General features: G+C 35.6%; 1 protein-coding gene across 4 annotated transcripts in view; it reads left to right on the top strand.

Annotated features, from left to right (window-relative positions):
* Positions 1-21,963, top strand: part of LOC128996006 (WD repeat-containing protein 47) — a 272,428-nt gene that overhangs the window by 30,896 nt on the left and 219,569 nt on the right. The window contains exon 1 of one of the 4 annotated variants that reach the window (XM_054421115.1): positions 16,789-16,862. The exons of the other annotated variants lie outside the window; for them this stretch is intronic. The gene's annotated coding sequence lies outside the window, so the exon portion shown is untranslated. Of the gene's footprint in view, positions 1-16,788; positions 16,863-21,963 lie in introns of those variants that run through there. 4 annotated transcript variants of the gene reach the window in all.

The raw sequence follows: 21,963 nt of genomic DNA, 5'->3' as shown, positions 1-21,963 counted from the left end.
ACTTAAATGCCATAGGAAGGGAAGGAAACATGTTTACGACGTAGGAAGTGGTGATGGAAGTAGTTGAGGCCAGTGGTGCGGAGTGTGGGGACCCTTTGTGGCAGTTAGGTTAATGTACCTGCAATACTAAAATGCCATGGGAAGGGAGGGAAACATGTTAACGACGTAGGAAGTGGTGGTGTAAGTAGTTGAGGCGAGCAGTCTGGAGTGTGGGAACCCTTCATTAGTTAGATAAACATATAGGATTGGATTTTTAATCATTTTTAGATGATATAATTACGATATCGTTTTAAATCATCATTGTAAGCCATACGATATTTTTTAGGAGATTCCTTACATCGTGCTTTGGCAATTAGGTTAAGTTAGATTAGTTCCGTTTGGCTTAGTTTTATGATAGGCCTCATAACAAATATGGAAATAGGCTTCATTTAATCAAAAGACATGTTGTACAGGAACGATGGATTTACCTCCTATCGATAACTGTTGGAAATCTATTACGTATATTACCAATGACTTTGGTAAATTAATGGATGAGTTGATTGTTGTTGGGATTGTTGTTGACTAAGATTTGGTTGATTTGCCCATACAAATAATATTGTGTTCACCAGTGACACCGGTAAGTAGGCTAGGTGTGGGTGGACTCTTTCATTACTGCGCTCATGTTCACTCATCCCGTTACGCGCAGAATAAGCGTACTACTAGTTAATTGTAAAAAGTACTTCACTGGTAACTCTGTGCCACAATCCACATATCAAATATACCGGAAATAACTAGTTTTTTCATAAATTCTATCCATTTCCAGAATGTAAAAACGTCTACCTTAAATCCAAACCTAGTAGATGTTTGACACAAGTGTTAAGTGTAAAGACTTGTACAAATATCCAAATAGTGACGATCCCTAGGCTTCTTCAGCTGCAATCTCGTCGAGTGATGGATGGAGGCCATTAGACGGTTTTAACATGCAAATTTTAGAAATTGCAATCTATCCCTGTTTTCACGTTGAGTGAAGGCAGATTGGGTTTGATAGGTAAAGATGACGTTGGCGGCTGTTTTTCGTTTAGATTAGACAGGTACTAATGGGCGTAATTTGTAAAGGCTGTTGCCCAGTCAGTGACCACTTTGCAGGCGTGTGGCTGGCGGGGTTTTGCGGTGCCGATGGAGTTTTGGAGGGAAAACATGTGATTGGATGAATTAACGGGGAATTTCGTGTTTAACATTTTTTGAGTTTGTGCCATACTTTGAATTACCAGAAATAATATTATCTTTATCAAATTGATACAGTTTGCCTCAGCGTACTCAATTCTATAATGTGGGTTTTTAAAGTTTGATTATTTAATACTATTTATTGTATAAAGTCTTTGTGAACGATGTGTATTAGTCATAATATTAATTTCAACCATTCTGGGTTTTACAATTTCTTAAATCCATAAAGATTTTTGCAATAGATAGTAGGTTGACATATTGTCGCCTATACTAGGTTGCTTACTTTTATACTGAATATTGAACAAACGAATTCGCAGTAAAATTAATTAATTTTATATTCAATATAATTTCATAAATTTCTTTGCTTAAATATTTATATTTGGTTTTGTGTATGGCACAGTTTTTTACAAATCAGAAAAAAACATTATTCTCTTCTGTATCCTCGCCCAATGTGAAGAACGGACAGATTAAGAGGAGTTTAGCTGGTCGAATGTTAGAGTGCTGGACTTTGTTCACTGAAGTCCATGGTTCAAATACCGCCAATAACCAATTTCATCTAAGTGATAATTACGTAACCCTAGGCCTAACCTGAAGTAATATGTGTAATCCGCACCAGGCTTTAGCCTACATTCTAGGATGTGAATGTGTAAAAAAACACGTTAAACTACCAGTAATCATGTGTAAATAGAACCGCCTACGTCTAGGTGAAGAATTACACCGTCACATTCATTGGGCTTGTAAATAAACCGGTGTAAAACAAGCCTCGGTGTAATGTTATTCGAGTGTTTTTGCTAATCGTACAGAGAGTTTGGTATAGATTGCAACAAGAACAAACCTGCAGTTAACGAAGCAAGCTGTTGAGTGTCCTTTTGATTTACTACTGTGGATGCACGGTGTGTGTACAGCAGCACTGTGGTCGGCTTGGGTTGTGGAAATACGTACGAAAATGAATATTTTATGGTAGAATGAATAAACAAACATTTTTTTGCATTGATTTACTTGCATTAAATAATAGTATTTTAATTTATGGAAAGAAAATAGAGTGAATAGTTGGAATATTTTCATTTATTTTTCATTTACCTGTTACAATGCTATAAACAATTGTAAACTTGTACAGACATCTAAAAAATTGGAAAAATTTATTTAATACAGAGAACAAGTATAATCGTAGCTTTTAACTCCCATTATAATGTTTTGTTCATCTTTTGCTTACTGATCAAGTGTCTTTGTGCTTTTGGCCATTTTATTTGTTAACTAATTTAAGAAGAGAGTGTAGTATTTTTCAATTGACATAACATGTAATTTGTCGATAACATATTTTTTATCTTTTCAATGTTACTAGCTTATGAGGGTAGAAAATTAGTTACGGACTACTACTCCTTCAATAACCTAGGATAGTTCATAACATATCCTCCATTCTTAGTGGAGTTAAATGTACCATTTGAAAATAACACGTACATAAAACGAAGAGCAAACAATATTGTCTGTCGATGTTTAAATAATGTACTTATAATGTATTTTTACATTTTTTATGTACCTTACTCACAGTTCCCTGCCGAATAATCGCCTACGCAAGGCGACGACGTTCACCGTTAACGTGTTATAGTTTCATCAAAATCTCGTGATGATTTTAATATTTCATCACCGCTTCTAATTATTGGCTGCAAGCGATTGATTGAAAACACGATCGCACTTAATAGCTGGTATACTTTGTTCACCCGAAAAAGTTAAGTGGTTGACTCGGCCAACTTTAAAGTGCTCAACATTTTTGTCTAAAATTTCTTATTAACTGTACAACTTTTCTATCTTAAGTATTCGCGATGTAGGAGTTGTAAGTTTTTTATCCTAGGAATTGTATTTGATTTGATTAAATTTATTCGTTAGCGACTCATTTTAAAGGAAGGTTCATTATTAAATTTATATTTTTTAATGGAAAATACTCCAAACTCAGCCACTTTGTAAATCCACAATCACATTTTTATAGTAAATTTAAAATAAAATATTTTGTACAAAAAAATAGTTGTGACAATATATTGTTGACTTGGTTGGAAGTTAAACACGAAGAAAACACACGTTTTTTTAATTTTTGTAATCATAAAAAATAGTGAGAGAATATTAAAAATAATACAAACACATATTGTTTTAGGGTCAAGTGTGTTTGAGATAGAATAGAGTTTTGCAACTGTTTGGATTACATTTTCAATAATTTTCTAGTGGAACCTCGATAAGGAGACCGTCGATAACAATTCACCCTTTATAACAAGGAGTAATTTTCAAATCCCCTTGAATTTATTTCACCCCAAATCACATGTTATTGCAAGCCTCAATAAGGAGTCAACCTTGATAACAAGTCTCATTTAATAATCCCATGAGAGTCTTGTTATCAAGGTTCTACTGTATAAATAATTAAAATGTACTAAGTGAATGATGTACATTGTATTGCAAACTAAGTTACTTAACCGATTACAAAGTTGGAAACATTACAAAATACGGCGTACTAAAAGGATTGGCTCCATTAAATATTAAGGGTTGACAAATAAGGTCCATGGAGGAGTTCCATTCAGAGTACAATTTGATTACACGTCTAGAGCGGCGAGGCGGGATTTTATTACATTACTAGGACTGGAGCAAACTTTATTACTGTATCCGTTTCTGTATAGTCCTGTCAATCGCATTCTAAAATTATGTTTCACTCTAATGTTGGTTACAATAATATTTCCAAAAGTTGTCAAAATTACCAGTGATATTACATGTGTGATGGTGTTTCCTTTCAATTTCTTCATACTAACTTCCTTAAAAATTTCGGTGAAGTTTTTTTTATTCACTACATTCATAAACACACACATGACGTACTACACACGTGTCTTTTACTCTACACAAAAAACCACTACATATTACCACTACATGTATTTTTTTATTCAAATACATTTTTCAACTGGTGGTGATAGGCATGTAATTTATGAGCATTAAGATAATATTTCATACTTTTTAATGAGATTCGCTTAATATCATAGACTATTTTTTTTTAGAACACGATATTTTTTGTATTACAATTAATGCTTTAGAATGTAATCTAAAAATTTATTTTTTATAGACTATTCATAGATTCAATGATAGATTTCAGTAGCCATTCAAAGTAATGTCTAGCTAAATCAAACTAATATCTATACAGTATGCTTCTTAAATTTCCAATTTTTAAATTATTGATTACTTTGAAATTTTATAATTTTATCTATTTATTGTTTAACGTCAATTTGAATGAGTTAATGAAATGTATTACAGTTTTTTTAGTTTCAGAAGTAATATAATTTTTTTAATCTTGAATTAATTTTAAACAAACCACGACTTTTCAGTTTCAGTCTCCCTCTGGTGGGGAAGGGGTTGAATTACGACGATATTGTCTGCACCCCCAGGGGTCTGTTGGTTAACCACTGTATTGCTGTTACAATGGCTTTTTTACTTCCTCTCACTCCAGGGATTGGTTGTTCTCGTTTAGTTGGGGTTTTCCTATTGGTCAAGTACAAAACGTATTATTATTTGTAATGTAATTTTTGTAAGTAATACAATTTGGCTAAAAATCGAAATTATCACTATTTAATCTTATAGAACTGCAAAAAATATCAGTTTACTACACAAAAATAGGGAAAACGCAGAACGATTTCAAAATAGGAAGACAATCGTTAAAACTAATTTGAGAATTACGGTAGTCGTATTGGGAGATGAGATTCGAAAAGTAATTAAATTTGTAAATTACATTTATGGTTTTTTACTAATAATAGTGTACTTGATAAACATTATAAATTATAGTATAGTTGTGATCTTTGAGATTTAGAGGTAGTTTTTATTGTCGGAAATGTGTACAAGGTGTATATTACGGGTGTTTTCCTGAGACCAACACATTCAATCAACGACTGATTTAAACTAACCTTTAATTTTTTACTGTACAATTTTAAACTATGAATAATATATTTCTTGAAGTTTATCAATATCAATATGTACAATACTGTATAAAATAACTGTATGCTTTCAGTTAACAAGTTGGTTTACAAACTTTGTTTTATATCAACTAACTAGTTAGGCCTAGTATAAGTATTAATATATATTATATATTGTTCTTAGTATATATTTAAGTATTAAAGTATATATGTAGGCAATAATCGTAAACAAACAATCAAAATACAGTTGAACCTCGATAACAACTCTCTCAAGGGGATGATGAAAGACTTATTTATCAAGGTTGACTTCTTATTTACGTTATAACATGTTATAATAGGGGTGGTATAAAATTCAATTATATTTAAAAATGGCCCTAATTATCAAGGGTTACTTGTTATCGAGGGTCTTATTGTTGAGGTTCCACTGTATAACGTTAGTTTCCAAAACGCTGACCTTCAAGTCCTGTGGATCAGCTGTATGGAAATGAAGTGGTTATCACATAGCGATGGTGCGAGAAATGGCTTTGTTGATTACATCTCCGAACTGCAGAGCGCCATGTGGTCGATGTGAAATCTCCCCGATCTTCTCAATTTTAGGCTGAAATTATGCTGAGTAGATTTCAGGTGGATATTTAATCTTTGCACCCTAGGTCGAACGTTTATGGTGTAAGTTCAAAGTATATTTGGTTAAGGATATGACTAGACTGTTCACAGCAGGAATGTTTACACTACGGTTTCTGCTCCGAGCAATGGCTCCGAGACGCAAATGTTGAAATCAAAATTTTTTTGCTGTAGCTGAAAAATAAATTTCATTAGTTTTATTCATTTACGCGGAACGGGAAGAGAACAACGCTAAACAGAATAATTATTATGTTCCATAGATCTATTTAGATACACTTTTTTATCCACTTTGTATTAACTGGCTACTCCGTTTCCAAAACATTATTTTTGAGGAAGTAAACCATAAAACACAAAAGATAAACAAATAGGAAAAAAAGGGCAATAAGTTAATGGATTATGCTCTTAATTATTAAATTAAAAACAAACATAACTGTAAAAAATCCTACAGCATTATTTTATTTTATCTTATTTTATTTTATTTATATACGGCAAACACCATTTTACATTGTACATTGCAATTTTTTACAGATGGCAAAAAAAGATGACGTAATAATACATGCGTGTGACCAGCTATCTACTACACTTAGAATTAACGACACAAAATTGAGAGAAAAAAATATGATAAATATCACAGCAAGTGGCAATAAAGACTAGTTAACATGCAGGAACAATGATAACAATAAATATTAACGAAGTAGAGACTAACAATAAGCAAACCCAAAATTATGAAACACTACAAAATAAATACATAGTTTGGAGGCAAAAACAGCAAATTTACAGAAGAGAAAAAAGTGCAAAAGGTACGGGAAACTCTGAAGAAAAATTAAAAACTTAACAATACAGGTAACAACCATTAATATTAATAAATATGAAAAAGTAAGGCACAGAAGTGAGGGGAGTCGATTATTGCATCCTACGTGTTATTAAATTACATGAAAGTACAAATAATACATAACATAACACTTGAAATAATATATTTACACTTATACTGTTTACGTACAAGACGGTAAACACATATGAAAGATGGTAAGTGGTGATCAATTTCGATTGGACACACCGATCATCATCAGACCCAATAGTCGAATGACATGAAACCCGATGGCGTCCCTTATATGCTATTGGCTCCTGAGAGTACCTGCCAATGAGTTTCTATAAGTACAACATTGGTACTTCCACTTATTTATTCACTTTACTTATTGGTACTTCCAGGAGCCAATAGCATATAAGGGACGCCATTGGGTTTCATGTCATTCGACTATTGGGTCTGATGATGATCGGTGTGTCCAATCAAAATTGATCACCACTTACCATCGTGTAATGTATTAACCGTCTTATGAGTAAACAGTATAAGCGTAAATATATTATGTAAAGTGTAATTTGACGTATTTTTGTACTTTAATTTATTTTATTTACGAAATTCATCAATTGAAATCCTGTTATTTTTTTGGCACATTGATTTACACTACCGGTACTCTACTGTTACACTACCTAGCTATGCTGGATATGTTCCGCACACAGGTCTCCGTAATCTATGTGGACGGGTAAATGCTAAGCGAGAGAGACCGCCATCCTAGCGTTTAAAAACGTATTTGCAAGTAATTTGAGTGATATAGTTAAAAAACTATTATATCCAGATAGTTTAAACATAAGTTACCACATAACATACATAAGTATCACAGTGAAAAGATAACAAATAGGGAATTTAAAACTTTGATTACGATTTCTCTTACGTTTACATTGTTATGTATTTTTTTAACTGTTGTTGTTAATCTTTTTGTAACTTTTAAAACTGCATACAATCAGCAAGATGTTCTGCAATCTAAGTTGTAAATTTGGTAATTTAAAATTATAATACTAAAAGGTGTGGTCTCGTAGGTGGAGGCAATTTGGGTAATATATTGCAGGAAACAGACTAAACGGTTGAACCAACATTTGCTTTGAATAACGGGCCACTGGTGGTCCTGTTCTAGTTAACTGTAGTATTAAAAATTCATCTCCAAAACTGTAGTAATGTTTCTCAATTTGTAATAACATCTGACTATAACAGAGTTAGAGTTTACACCGGCATCTTTAAGTTGTATTAAATTAAATGGACGTAGTTTAGTTAGTTAAATTACTAATAGTTTGCTGTTGCAAACTACTGATTTCTGCCAAATACCCCAACTAAAACTAAACCGTTGGGGAAACTTACTGCAAAACATAGTATCTTTCATCCAACATTAGAACAGGAACAAATATAAAGGAAGAATATATAATACAGACTTTGGGAGTTGCTGATTTAATTAAGCTATTTTTTAATAAGAAATTGGCTAAAGCTGACTAATATGAATGGGATGTCTACTTAGTATTCTAAGGCTATGGCATTACTGAATAAAAAAGTTTACTATCATATTTACTGGGTTTTGTCAATTATATTCCTAATCAATATACATATATTTCAGTTATTAACAAAAGCAGGGAGCTAATATCACTCCGATTACATGAGAGTTTACAATGCATGAATATTTTAATGAGTTTTTGTAATATTCCTTTTAAACAAGTGAGGAACTAAGACTTTCATGACCCACTCCCTTCTTAATCGCAACCACTGTCAAGATAAATATGGATAACTAAAATACTATCCTTTTATTGCATGGGGCAGGAAAACAATTCTGTGGATGAGGTTTTGTATTCTATAAGTATGAAGGCAATCTAAAAAAGGTCCCTCGTAATACTGATATATTTAAAAGTATACAACTAGTCAATGGCTCTGAAAAAGGAAATTATTTTAGGGGTGAGACAACTAAAAAGATACACAAGAGACACTTTGTTGAGAAAATGGGTGAGGAACATGAAAGAGACAAGAGCGCTCAAGAGATAGGGTCAATGTAGTCAAGAGACGCGTTTGACTCCCACAATGCATTGCAAGGAGTTCATTAACAACTCTTCCCTGCCACCTTGTCACAATTGTGTGTGTAACTTGGATGTCAAAAGTAGTTTTCTTTCAGAAATATATTTTTTAAATTTGGTATATTAAGAGACCGTGAAGTTTGCTTTAAAATACCTTCTACAGTATTCCCAAAGTCAACTTTAGCTACTTGTAATGATTAGCTAACGCTTACCGTAAGCCATAATAAAAATAAAACCGTTTCGCAAATAAAACATGTTGATGATGTAAAAAGTCAATTTAATCTTGTACTTGTAGTACAAGTAGGTTCTATTTATATTTCGAAACTACTAGCTTCTATCAAAACACCTAAATGGGTATGTACCGGATTCCCCTATCTTCAAAAAGTGCGGGTATTGCTATCCAAATTGAGATGGCTCTTCAAAGGTGTCTTGAAATTGTTGGACTCATTAAAGGCAGAGTTTTTTGTAAGTAAATGTACCTTTTCAAAATGTAGGGAGGTATTCTACATGCAACCAGGCTACTCACACTTTGGCTACCATATAGAGGTGTTATTAGTTACTAGAGAGCTGTATTTTGTCTATTAGAGGCAATTTTTAAAAGGTTGTTTAGATTTTTTATATTTGTTACAATAATTACAATAATCAAATAATTTCCCGTCAGTTCAATACACTCACTAAGTTGTTCCTTGAGGTCTTCGACCATGTCCGAACCAATCGTATTGTATTGCTGCGAGGTGTTAGTTTCAACTATCCCGTTGCTACCGGACCGGTTACTGATCCGGTTGGCATCATGTGACATCATAAACTGTAGGGTGGAGTGGAAGGTGTAATGTAGTTACGGAGATAAGATGTCGGGGACGGTGCCGGTCCGGTGCCCGTGGGACGTCGTCCGTCAACTCCGTCAACTTGTTTGGCCGTTCATCATGTGGTGATCGGCGTAACCGGTGTCGAATTGTCGTTAGTCAATTTATTCGGCCGGTAGTTCATCGATTGACGATATCTATCGTGTGCTATCTGACATCGTATGTAAACTTATTTGGTGAGCAGCTCAACGTGTCATAACGAAGGATTATCGATGCCCTTCAATCAGTTTGACCGGTATTTCATCGTGTCACGGTAAAAGTCCAACACCGTAAGTACGTTCGTCCATTAATTTGACCGGTAGTTTATCGTGTCACGGTAAAAGTCCGGCTCCGTTGTATTTTTACTGTGGTCTCACATTTTACGATATCTATCAGGTGCCGTCCGATATCGTACGAGAACTTATTTGGTAGCAAACTCAACATCTCACGACAAAAGGTTACAGATGTACTTCAATCAGTTCGACCGGTATTTTATCGTGTCACGGTAAAAGTCCGACTCCGTTGTATATTGACTGTGGTCTCACATTTTACAATATCTATCCGGTGGCGTCCGATATCGTACGATAACTTAATTGGTGGGAAACTCACGACGAAAGGTTACGGATGTACTTCAATCAGTTCGACCGGTATTTCATCGTGTCACGATAAAAGTCCAACGCCGTGGGATGTCCGTCGATTCATTTTTCCTACAGTTCATCATTAGATGATGTACCCTATATCCAGTGCCGTGGGTCGTCTGTCAACATGTTTGGGCAGTAGATAGTTGTATATCGTGTAGTATAAGAGCCGGCTCATAGTTTATTGCCATGCGGGCAGGTGTAACTCTATTGAGCTGTGCTGGAGGCTCTAGGAAAATATATGGCTGGATCGTAGATTATTCTTGTGAAGATAATTATTGTGCTTGTTTTGCCAAGATCGGTATCGAAGATTGGCTCGTTAACGATCGAGTTTTGCTAAGTTTTGAATCGCTTTAACAAACTTGTCATTGATCCATTGACAGATATGGTGGTTTATAGTTCAAAGTTTACAACTTTTGTAGAAATACATACGCAACAACTACTTCATGGCATAAGTGGGGTTTTCTACTATAAGAGTTCATCAAAACCTAAATTAATCTGGTTATAATTGTGTTCCACTTGCTGATCGTTTAAATAAATAGTTCACGTTTAAAAGAACAAACTACTGTAAAATAGTGAGTTTCGAAAATATTTAATGGATAATTTATATAAATAAAATCGCGATTGAGCATACATTTGAATGCACACATACACATGCATGTGGTGCGTAAATCACTACGTTTTGAGAACGAATTCACTATGGAATGTACCAAATGTTCACTGAACAATACATAAACAGTTAGTAGTTAAGGTCTTAGTAACGTTGGAATTTTATATTTGATTTGTTTCGCCAGTCATTAAGCCTTATACAGTTGCATGCATAATATTTTGCAGTAAAGGAAATGATTATTTACGTCGTACAATGCTGCTACAGTAAGAAATCTTCCTCTTGACAACAAAGTCATAAACCACATCGGGCGCCGTAGTTGTGCAGTCAGGGCGCCGTAGTGGGAAGTAGAGCGGCGCGTCAATATTCATAAAACGTTAGCGCTGGTTTGTGGCAGTGATTAGCGGAGGCGGTGAACAGTAGGCAGTGTTCCGACACAACGATCTAATTAATTACCTGCTAAGGGCATTGCCGGACAATAGCCTCCGTCCAGTGAAGATCATATCCTTACGAACTCTCTGGCGGACATTAGCCTCCGTCCAGTGAAGATCATATCCTTACAAACTCTCTGGCGAACAATAGCCTCCGTCCAGTGAAGATCATATACTTACAAACTCTCTGTCGGACAATAGCCTCCGTCCAGTGAAGATCATATCCTTACAAACTCCTGGCGCACAATAGCCTCTGTCCAGTGAAGATCATATCCTTACAAACTCTCTGGCGGACAATAGCCTCCGTCCAGTGAAGATCATATCCTTACAAACTCCTGGCGGACAATAGCCTCCGTCCAGTGAAGATCATATCCTTACAAACTCTCTGGCGGACAATAGCCTCCGTCCAGTGAAGATCATATCCTTACAAACTCTCTGGCGGACAATAGCCTCCGTCCAGTGAAGATCATATCCTTACAAACTCTCTGGTGGACTATAGCCTTCGTCCAGTGAAGATCATATCCTTACAAACTCTCTGGCGGACAATAGCCTCCGTCCAGTGAAGATCATATCCTTACAAACTCTCTGGTGGACAATAGCCTCCGTCCAGTGAAGATCATATCCTTACAAACTCTCTGCCGGACAATAGCCTCTCCAGTGAAGATCATATCCTTACAAACTCTCTGGCGGACAATAGCCTCCGTCCAGTGAAGATCATATCCTTACAAACTCTCTGCCGGACAATAGCCTCTCCAGTGAAGATCATATCCTTACAAACTCTCTGCCGGACAATAGCCTCCGTCCAGTGAAGATCATATCCTTACAAACTCTCTGCCGGACAATAGCCTCTCCAGTGAAGATCATATCCTTACAAACTCTCTGGCGGACAATAGCCTCCGTCCAGTGAAGATCATATCCTTACAAACTCTCTGGTGGACAATAGCCTCCGTCCAGTGAAGATCATATCCTTACAAACTCTCTGCCGGACAATAGCCTCTCCAGTGAAGATCATATCCTTACAAACTCTCTGGCGGACAATAGCCTCCGTCCAGTGAAGATCATATCCTTACAAACTCTCTGCCGGACAATAGCCTCTCCAGTGAAGATCATATCCTTACAAACTCTCTGGTAGACAATAGCCTCCGTCCAGTGAAGATCATATCCTTACAAACTCTCTGCCGGACAATAGCCTCTCCAGTGAAGATCATATCCTTACAAACTCTCTGCCGGACAATAGCCTCTCCAGTGAAGATCATATCCTTACAAACTCTCTGGCGGACAATAGCCTCCGTCCAGTGAAGATCATATCCTTACAAACTCTCTGCCGGACAATAGCCTCTCCAGTGAAGATCATATCCTTACAAACTCGGTGAAAATGAGTTCCAGGATGGAATATCCTCAAGGTTCGGAATAGTTAACATAAGCAGGTAAAGCTTACATTATTGTTTCGTACTCAAGAGTACCTCATTAGGTCCACCTACGCCAGACTGTGTAGTCCCTCTATGTTTAAATCGTCTGTCCACTTCTTGGATGTAGAAACACTGATATCGACCTCAACTTCGAGGGACACACAGCTTAATGTTTGTGGACGTGAGAAGCATGATTTTTTTGTATCTACTAAGGATTAAATGGTTGTAACACAGATAAAACCAATATTAAGAATAAGTTATTATCATAATAAAAAAAATATAACAGAATAAAATAACACTAGTGGAGTATTGTAACGCATAAGGTGTGCATTTAGAACACTAGAAGTGATAAAAAACTGTATAAACATGCGTTTAAAGAAGGAAATAGTAAATATTGTAGGTATTACATTAAAGCCTTATTAATCGAGACTAACTAGGGTTGCGCGTATTAATGGAAATCGGGATGAATTATGATTATACTCACTCATTACAAAGGAGGATATCACCAAAGTTTTTCGATGCCGTTTAGGTTAAAGTTGAATGTTTAGTGATACTTTTTCTAAACATTAAAATGCAGACTCTTTGATTGTCTAGTGTGTTGCTTACCTTTTCCTAAACGCTCTATGTTCATTTCAAGTAGTCATTTATGTTTTACTTACATCGTTTTCTTGTTTCAGGTAAGTGAAATTCGCATCGAATCAATCCCAGTTTTCCAATGTGTAAGTAAGATAAGCTGTGTGTAATTGAATTTGGTTAATTTTGTGTGTTCGCATCATATTCCTCAACAAAAGTGAATTTTATAATGTGAAAAACATTTAGGTAAATAATTTATAACCGACCCCTAAAATGGCAATTTTTAACAATTGAAAAGAATTTAAGGTCGGGATTTGGCGAGGGTGGAATAGCTTCTGAAATTTTTTCCACGGAAAAGTTTTCAGATTGAACATTTTTTAGGTCGATTTATAACTCAATTAAATTTGGGATTGACACATTTTGGATGCAACCCAACGTCATATTAATTCCCTGTGTATTCCACACCGGACAATAACGCTCGGTGGCATTGCGGTAACAATGTTATTGTATAGTTTAAAACCAATAAACTCCACTCACACAGGTGGTGGTGTTTTATTTGTGTGATCGAATCGACTAGATAGGGAAATTTGATTGTTCATAGAAAAAATGCGGTGTGAGCTGAATTGTTTGTGAAACTTATCAATCGTAGATTTTTTGTCTGAGTTCGTTTATTTTAGTAGTTGTGAGGTTTCAGTGCGTTACTACTGTATATTTATTTTGTTAGTGCATTGCAACTGATTTTGAACAAAAAATATAAACTTGGTAGAATGTTTAAAGGAAATTTATCACAACGGAAGTCTATTCAATTGGCTACAGTATATCTATTTGGAAATACAAATAAAATACATTACACCTTCATTAAAACCTTTCTGATGCAGTAAAGGTGCGTGAAAAAGGCTGGTGTATCAGTGACATAATTTTCCATGGTTATACTTTTGAAACAGCCCTTTCATGCTGTCATTCCTAATACATTCATTATATCATTCTAATACAATTGTCCTGCTTCAAAATTTCCAGAACGCTCTTTGGGCACACACAATACTTTGAATTCGAAGAAAATTCAGCATACGACGAAGTCATTTAGTTCGATCCTTGTCTATTGTAACGAGTTTTTACGCATCTCTGTTGCCAAGGGCTGCGGAAATGAACAATTCTTGAACACATTTTTCACTTTGCACGCTTCGCCCTGCTATAGTCGCCCCAGTGAGGAAGTGCAATTCACGCTTTCTTGTCGTAGCGAGACGACACGCGGTTCTACCAAGGACTGAGACAGACGTGGGCTACCGGACGTCCCACGCTTTGCAGGGTGCAACTCTTCCGTAAGCAGATGGCGTGCTATGAGTTTCCAAAGGCACTCATCTTTTATAGAAAAGTGAAAGTATGATGAAAAACCCTCACGCGAATAAAGTAGGAATAATTGAAATTTCGAATAAGTAACACTAGTGTACGTGGGACAGTATAGTATGTGAACTATTAATTGACTTTGTAGGGTGTAAGAAAACATATCGTCCTTTTAGAAATATGAATATTTTTCTAGTGTGAGTTACATGCTAGTAAATTTGAGTAAGCTACGACTAAACGTACCTCTCTTTAGTTTAAGGCATATTTTATGACTTGTTTAACTCTTAGGCTGTACTAAGAAATGACCCCGCCGCAGAAAATCGGTAGGCTGCGAATTTGTATTTATCCGGTTGGGGTTACACTGAAATTTTCCCTATTCCATATTCATTTCCTATTTGATTAAAATTAGTTTTATTTTAATGAGTACATAGATTAGCTGCTGCAAGGAAGGTAATAAAGTGAGGTTCATATTGAAATAATAATAAATAATTGGTAAACTAAAAAACGAAATCTTCATAAACCAGGCAAAATCAACCTTAATGTTACGTCAGCTTAGCATAAGGATAATACATTCATAAGGGAGTTCTTTTACGTATATGAGACATCCTATTTCTAGATAGAGTATATCCTTATTAAAGGTAACTGAACATTGTTGCTGTTTTCAGCAAATGACAGTGTGCTTCGTAATAGCTACTTTCTTACCAACTGCAACATTTCATCCAAGCTAAACCAAAGAGAATATTTATTGTATACTGCATCATTTTATTTGTCAAATAAATTATCTTTGTATAAAAAACTTGTGTATATAGAATATTTTAAGTAGCCTATATGTTTGAGTTGTGTTAAACCGTGTTCTATTTGACAATACTGGTTCATATAGATGGGATGCCTATTTCAATAAACTAAAATCAGTTAACTTCTTGGAAATACCATTAACACACGCATCGTAAATGAATGTGTTTCTCTACGAATTGAAATGTAACCCGTTAGATGAGGAATCGCAGGCTTCCGGCGATCGTTAAATATCGGGAGCAGCTTTATGCAAATTCATCAATTGATCATTAGCTGGCCGAAATTCGCTAACAACCCTATCAGCGACCGCGTGGACAGCAAGCTGGGCCACATTCGCGACGGGCCCGCGGAACGTTGGGGGTCTTGTAACTGGAATTAGTACAACAGGTTCTCTATGATAATCGGTACTTAGGTTAGGCTTACAAAGTAGGTCGTTAGGTTTTATGTGAGTTTTACAGGTTTTTAGTATCCATTAATATCGTGGAAGATTTTGGAAGTAAAGTTTTAGTTTGTAAAAAGTTTGTGTATGGGGTTTCTGATGATGAATAGTGATTATTATCACTATCGTTTGAGATGGGAGACGCCACCTATGTGCGTATTTTTACCCCAATATGAGTGAAGGATGAGTGTAGAATGAAGTGTGATGCTTTGTGTAGCTTTACTGGCCTAGACCGGTGTCATTCGTCAGAACCATTTTTTTAAGCCATCAAGTACAGTTAGGTCAGCTTTAAACCCTCCAAAAGTACTTTTGGAACGAATTACTGACCTTTTGATTACTAGGCGAGCGCTATTTACTGAACTACCCAACCCAGCTATGTTGTACAGATGATAATTTCAAAACCATGACCATTTACATCCAACATTCAAATAACATTTTAGATGAGTAACACACCAATCCGACTGCTCAGTATGGAGTACCCCAAGGCTGTGTGCTTGGCCCGCACATCTTCTGCACATTGCAGTCCACTTGAAATTTCTCCACTGCGGCCTTGCAGTGAGAGTATACGCTATGGATCAAGGTCCATGACAATTTTAATCAAAAACTCAAATGACATTTTTTCAAGAGTAACACACCAATACGACTGCTCAGTATGGAGTACCCCAAGGCTGTGTGCTCGGTCCGCACCTATTTCCTGCACATTGCAGTCCACTACCACTTGCACATTTCTCCACGACGACCTTGCAGTGAGAGTATACGGTATGGGTTATCAGAGTCAATGCCCTTTTGCATATTCAAATACACGGAATGACATCTTTTAAAGAGTAACACACCAATACGACTGCTCAGTATGGAGTACCCCAAGGCTCTGTGCTCGGCCCGCACATCTCCTGCACATTGCAGTCCACTTGCACATTTCTCCACGGCGACCTTGCAGTGAGAGTATACGGTATGGTTTATCAAGGTCAGTAGCGTCCCCCTCCCCCTGGTATGGTACCGTCACCGTGGAGACGCTGTCAGTTCGCTGTCTTCAGTCGGTGACCGCGTGTTGAGGTGTGTGACCGTTGGTGTTCAGGTACCGTTTGTTTACTGTGTCTCCCATAGTTCCCAGCGTCTCTGTGGTACCGGTTACTGGTTGTTGTGTGAGTATTCGTTTGATGTGGTATTTGGTGCAGTTGATTTTGGTTTGATATATATTTTAATTGCTTATGTAGGTAAAATTTAGTCAATTTTGACATTGTTTTAGAGTTTAATTGTGAACGTTGGTCAAATTGAACGAACTTTTCCATTGCTGAAAATAGGTTATAAGTTTTAATTGATTGATTTAAAATTTGATCTTATTTCGACTTGGTTGGTTGGGTTATAGGATATTAATGTTAAATATGTATCAGGAAGCTTGGTTTGTGGGATTCTTCAGTTTCTGTGATAAATCATGTTTTACACCCTATCATGTTTAACGATTTATCAATTTTGCATTTAAAATGATAAATTTCAACTTTAAGTTACACTTTGATAGTATGTTTTTTCCTAATTATTTATTTAAGCCAAATAACATTATACTTGTTTTGACATTGTTCGATTTTAATAATTTCAAGGTGTACCTGAATGCTCTTTGAAAATTGTTTAAGAATATGTGTGGTAGATTTTACCTTACGTGCGCTTCTACATCATTTACATTACCATCATAAATAGTAACCGGTTTCATATACTTTAAAAGCTTAGTAACGTTACTAAACTTACTATAGTAACGCCAAGGTTGAATCGAGTCTTATGTTCACAACTTTACTAAAATCACTAAAAATAAGGCACACAAATTATATAACTAAACGGTTCAAAGTAACAATACTAACTCTTCCTCAGGTGAAAATGGTGCATTATAGAAATCCTACATATAAATAACTCCATGATTGTCATAGGTACCGAATTTCTCATTGAAGTTTGTATCCAGTTTATTGTATTATGACCTATTTTATCTAGCATGATTAATTCTAAATCTTAGAACATCACCAATCAAGGTCAATAGAAGTTTTGCTGATTAAGCTAAAGATCCCTTAAATAGTGTACCTACTGTATAGTAATTTACAAATATCTATCTATATATATAATACGTGAAGCCGTATTTTGTTAACGCAACTCCTCTCTTATTTGTAGACCAATTTCAACGTTTAAGGTGTCAAAAGATTCGTCTCAATATGTAGTTTTGCAATAAGGTTTTAGAATTTTAAAATTTCTCCTCTTATGGGCGTAAGACCCTTTCAAAGGCCGGGTTTTCCCCATAAGAAATACATAGGACAAATTTAAAAACAAAAACAGCTGTTTATAAAAAAGAAACTCATTAGCTTTTTGGGAGTAAATATCAATGTTTGCTATATTGAGTAGTTTAAGACCAAGTTACTGAGACTGTCAGACAACACACTAAAATAACTTAACCAACTTTCAATGATGTTGCTGCTTTAGCCTATTCAAAGCAGAATAGGCTGTCCAGTTGGTAACCCGGAGTTTGTGGGTTAAAAATGGAGCACATGAAATTATTGATATCACCCCACTTTTTGGGATTCTATACGAAAAATGGTTTGAAACTTTAGTTAAAAAATTATTTTGTATGATTTACATTTTGGAATGAATGGGCCAAGTAGTTTATTTAGACATGTGAACAATTTCAGATTGTTTAAATCGAATTTGTAAAATTTAAACTAAAACTGATGTGACCTGACCTAACAAATATCCACTATCGGATATTGCACATCTACTCAACGTAAGCTGAGCTTTTTAAAAAATCAGATCACTGATTGAAATTGTGGGGGTTCTAGGAAGGTTATGTAGAAATCAGTCTGCTAGTGTGTTCGTACGAAGTGAACCCCCTAGGTGTCCTCCTGATTGCGAACAGTCCTGATTGCGAATAGTCCAGACTGCGAACATGTTTGGGTCTACGAGGTGGAGGGGGTCGTCCGTGGGGTGGGGAGGATTCCTGATTGCAAAAACAATTTTGAGTGGTTAGGGTTTTCAACCCTTTCATATAACCCTTTCATAAACCCTTAACAGAATGATTTAGCCTAAATCACAACTTAAGACTGGTAATATACATAATGGAAAGGATGAATGTTCTTGAAGACACATATCTTTATGAGACGTAGTATAATTAGGTGGTAAAGCCCCTTATTAACAGACAGATTCTTCCAGACTCACAAATTCGTTCTGATAATAGGTATTTAAATTGGCTGTTTATTTAAAATTAATTATAATATGTTTGACTTGAACAAGCAACTACTAAACAATCTCAGAGTAAAGGAAATAAAACAATCATTTCATATGAACTAGGGTACCTGTTGCTCGAAATCGAGCAACTGTCAAGTGCAGGTATTATAGGTACAGAAGTTATTTTAAAACTACAGTAATAACAGTAATAATTTTCGATGAGTTTAAAAGACCCGACTAAATGCTTATGTGACTAATTGTAATACCCACGCTATTAAATAGCTCTTTGATATAATAAAGGCTTCTTGTATTTTAGAATTTTTTGGACCCGGCCTTATTTTTTAGTGTTTTCTACAAATGTTTCCCGACTTAAAGCTTTTAACCAGTAAACATTTCTTGCATGTATTTATTTGTTCGGACTTTAGGTAGGTTTACTTTATCACTGTGACAACATCTGTTGTATATTCTTCATGTTTTTAAGTTGCTTAGCATAACTGACAAAAATGATTCATCTCCCCAAGTGAGTGTGTACCTGGATTCCTTACTGTGAGACCAGGCCTCTCCTCTACTCTTCTTATTCGTATAAGATTTCCTATTAATTGTCTCCTCCTCCTGTTTTCAACATTTCTCCTTTAAACTCAAGAAATTGTCTGTTCTTCCAACAAAACTGATTGACTGTTTAGATTTGTCTATTACCTCATAAATATTACAAACATCAATATTTACTCCCAAAAAGCTGGTGAGTTTCTTTTTATATACAGTTGTTTTTGTTTTTAAATTTGCTTTCAATGTAATTCTTATGGGGAAGATGCGACCTTTGATAGCGTCTCGTGCCCTTAAGGGTAAGAGTTTTTTAAGTTCTAAAACGTTTATGCAATACTACAAATTGAGACGAATTATTTGACACCTCAAACGTTAAAATCGGTCCAGAAATAACGGAGGAGTTTTGTTCACAAAAATAGCCTCACATATTAATATAAGAGAAACTGACTATAATTAGCCGAAATATCATGCATTTGCCAATATCACATTCCAAACTCAATCATTACCTAAAAAAACATCGTCAACGAGCAATTTAAATAGCAACTAAAATAAATACCATACTTACATACATCTTACATCCGAAATAACATGTATATGCATTACACATTACAACATAAATCATTCAATCACATTCCCAACTCAACAAGCAATTAAATCTCACGTTCAACAACAGCTACTAAACCATCTTTACAGATTCAAAAATATTTGTTCGCAGTCTGGACGACTCATGTTCAGGTAGTCCACAGCATTTTTGAGGTGTTCGCAGTCTGGACGATTTTACCCTTGTTCGCAATCTGGACTGTTCGCAATCAGGACACAACCAAACCCTATCCTCGCTCCTAGCCTGCAGGCCTACACGCACCATTCATCTCCGACCCTCTTCCTAGGTTCACACGGTTCTAGTTCGGAGAGTGGCCGCGGTCGAGTGTTTTGTTGTGTGATATTTAAATTGGGCCACCTATTTGTACGTCGGGAAGAATTCGATTTACCGCTCCCCTTCTCGATAACCCTTCAGCCCACGGGTTTTGTGCGTCCACGATTATTTTTGTACTGCTTGACCTTTTGTGATACGAAGTTTTTGCTGTGTAATGTTGGCAATAATGTCTCATTATGTACTGACATTGTATTTAATATACAGTACTCCTTTCGATTTCTTATTTTAAAGATAGTGTACAGTGGCACACATACACCCGTAGTCAGACTTTTATGAAATTTGGTACCAAACTATGGTATGTATCTTCAGGTGCGTTTTTGAAAATTTTATCTATAATGGTGATTTTTCCCATATAAGATCCAATGAGATAAAAAAACAGCTCGAACGATTTTGATTAACATTTATTATAGTTATTTGAATTGTTAACAAAACAATACAACCCCAATTGCTGTAAAAGTTACGGTTAAAAAGTTATTGCAAATGTGTGATTTACCCTACTAAGTAGCATAGTTACTCCCACCGCTTTCCCATGTTAAGGGTTGTTCACAAGCTGATTAGAGAAAGTATGTGTCACATTGCTGATAGTATTTTTTAAAATAATAAATTGACGAATTAGGAAAATCTCTTTATAAACTGTTCAATATCGTCTACTACATTAATCACTTAAGGGTGAAGAGAAAACAGAGTAAAAGTACTAAAAAAACACAGTTTTGCACCGTAATACCACATTTATTTAAGGTACTTTTTCAAGGTACGTTTTTGTGTAAGTTTTTGGATACGTAGAGTTTATATTCACTAACATGCTTATCCCTCAATACATGGATCTAATGTCATTGACAGTTTTAAAGAAATGCTGGAAACACTTCTTGCTGCTCAATTTCGAACAATTTACAAATTTCAATCGCAAGCAAAACTGTGTTTTAACGTTTATCCAGCTGACAACATCCTGATCCAGTTCGAAGGACCAAAACAGAGGTGACGTAGATGGAATGAAAGTAGTCGACAAATAGATCAGGCTACAGATGAGTGAAAACAAGAATAGCCAGGACAAAGTGGATGTGTAAACAGAGGAATGTGGTTGTAGTGACCTAGCTGTAAAAGTGTTGCTGGACTGTCAAGTGATGCCAGAAGTCGGGATGACACGGGTGCGAGTATTTTGATGGTTGCCCGGACATCTTTTGGAGGTTGAGAAAAAACCGGGTGAAACCAGGTGTTTAGGACTTGTTTGTCGAGTATTCAATCTAACTGGATGTTTTTTTGCTGGGTATGGGGAACATAAACGTCAGTATGTGAAAATTAAACGTCAGGGTTAAACATAGTAATTTAGTACAGAATATCGGGAGTAGGTGTAACTCTGCTTCCATAGTCAGATAATACCCCCGCCGCAGCAAACCTGCAGACTAAGCGAATTTCCATAAAAATAACATTGGAGTTTTTAATTAACTAATTATTATAAATTTTCTCCAAAACTTTCATTTTAGAATTTTGCATCCGGATTACTTTGAATATATTAAATTGGTGTAAATACCTGCTTCGTGGTAATCCTATTGTTGCTAGTGTTGCTACTAGTT

Source organism: Macrosteles quadrilineatus, unplaced genomic scaffold (assembly GCF_028750875.1).
Source record: "Macrosteles quadrilineatus isolate MER2022 unplaced genomic scaffold, UCM_ALF_1.0 Scaffold_5__1_contigs__length_97177068, whole genome shotgun sequence".
In the NCBI taxonomy this organism is placed as follows: domain Eukaryota; kingdom Metazoa; phylum Arthropoda; class Insecta; order Hemiptera; family Cicadellidae; genus Macrosteles; species Macrosteles quadrilineatus.
This window is presented reverse-complemented; position numbering and strand designations above follow the sequence as displayed.